At 40.5% G+C, this 2,174-nt stretch overlaps 1 pseudogene; it reads right to left on the reverse strand.

Moving 5' to 3' along the window:
- LOC131867206 (xyloglucan endotransglucosylase protein 1-like) lies at nt 1-1,450 on the reverse strand (annotated as a pseudogene).
- Between the last annotated feature and the right edge of the window lie 724 nt (nt 1,451-2,174).

Genomic DNA, 2,174 nt, shown 5'->3' on the forward strand with positions numbered 1-2,174 from the left:
TGCTAAAAAATGAATATTGAGATACATATTCAATTGACCGGGATCTAATAGTTACAAGTATAGCCTCTTGGGCTTGAAAATCGCTACAAAAAATGAATGAATAAAAGAATTGAATTAATGGATTTGGTGAAACTTGTTGTATCTCAATCCTTCGAACTCAGTCGAATGCCTAGCGAGTGCATTCAGCAGGTAAGCCCTGTGGAAACCTTTTACTGTCCGAACAGTAATTGTAAATCATGTAGTTTTCGCGCACCCATTCAAGTTTCTGCTGCTCACTCGACTCCAACGCCTCTGCACCATACCATGAATTCACAGAGCAATCAGAGGAGGCGGAGCATGTCTCTGCTTTGAAATTTCCATAAGATGCCACAAATGGAGATTTGCTCCAGTCGATCTTCACTGCACCGCCTCTGGTTGCCCAATTGTCTGCGTTCCACAGGCTTGAGTATAATCTCATCGCTTGATTCTTCGGATATGCAACGCCCAAATCTTCGCTGTTCTTGAACACTCGCACTGGAGTTCCATCCACAGAAAACCTGCACAATATCAGAAATACACATTATCAACTACAAAAATGATGTTAAAAGTAGAGGGCCAGGCCAGAGAGGACATTCAATAGTTGATTTGAAGTTGCAGGGATTATATAAAAATTACTTACATAATTTGTTGGGGATTCCAGAGCAGGGAGTAAGTGTGGAAGTCTGCTGTTGGGTCGAACCAAAGGTAGAATTGCTGCTCCCGACCGCCTTTTCCTTGTCAGAAAACATTGGTGTGCATAATATAGGGATCTCCAGACAGATTTCCCAGGAACTCGAAGTCTATTTCATCGTGTTTATCCCCTTGTGACGAGAGCTGCAGCAGATCATCACCATTTTATTAGACCATACTCGACTTCCCACAACAATACTACTAGTACTACCCACTACTCATTTCAGGAGTGCAGAGTGAATCGAAGGGGCAAACTTACATAGTATGCAGTAACAGTACCGGCGGAGTTACCAGGCACCAGCTTGATTTGCATATCAATCTTGCCAAATAGATATTCATTCTTGGATTGGAACCCTGAACCTGTTTTCATACAGCAGAGGCAGAGGAGATAAGGATCCATTCAACATACCCTAAAAATCATATATATATATATGCAGTAAACATATGAGATAAATACCTGAGGACTGATCGAGAGTAAGCTGCAAGCGTTGGCTATTGTCAAGTATCTTAGCCTGATCATTTCCCCATGTGATATCGAAGTCATTGTAAAAATTTGCAGATACAAGGTGGGAGAATGCAAGTGCAAGGCTTAAGAGGAGAGCACATAGAATGAGGTCCATTGACAACTGAAGACAAGAATGCAAACCGTATGAGTATTGATAGAGGTAAAGATGATGTGAATGTTGGATTGCAGAAGGAAATCGATGGAATTTATATACATAGGCAGGGTCAGGTAAGAAATGGAAAGTAGCAAGAAATTTCACCTAGAGTTGTTAAAGTGGATGAGTTAGTGCGCGCTTTGTATTTACAGCGAGTAAAGGTTTTGGGATTTGTTGCACTCGGAGATCCAGCTGGAAGAGTGTAGTGTTGAGTACAGGTAGCATAGCTGTGTCCGTTATGCAACAGCTGGCGTAGGTGTGCGGATTATGAAAGAGGAGTTGTATTCCATAAGTGTGGGTGCAGTTCCGAGGCTACTTAAAATGTAGTTTCTTGGATGTCGACATCTCACCTGTCCACAAAGCGGTCAAACGCCACATACCGCGTGTTTTTTTTAATATTCTTCAAACATGTGAGGAGGACGCTGGTATACTTATTGGAATAGTATTTAATTGTAACCGTAGATTTTGTATACCAATGTCTCTCTTTTTTTTGAAGAATGGTTTAATAATTGATAGAATATTATATTTAGCTGATAGGTTCTCTGTTTGGGCTTTTGTCCATCAAAGTGTCAGCGCTCTGGTAATTATCGGACTTCTGACATCTTTCTGACCACTCTTCATTTTCAGACAATGCCATGTTTTTGTTTGGGTAGTCACTTGATTTTATGTGTTTCATCATTTATTATCTAGCAGTGAAATTGTATGACTCCAGTAGTTTGACAGTGGCATTTATGTCGATTGGTGGCGTTTGTTAATATCTTAGGGTTCAATGGAAGAAATTATGTGATTGTGCAAATTCTTCAGTTA

The sequence above is a fragment of the Cryptomeria japonica genome, unplaced genomic scaffold (genome assembly GCF_030272615.1).
Source record: "Cryptomeria japonica unplaced genomic scaffold, Sugi_1.0 HiC_scaffold_165, whole genome shotgun sequence".
Classification (NCBI taxonomy): Eukaryota; Viridiplantae; Streptophyta; class Pinopsida; order Cupressales; family Cupressaceae; genus Cryptomeria; species Cryptomeria japonica.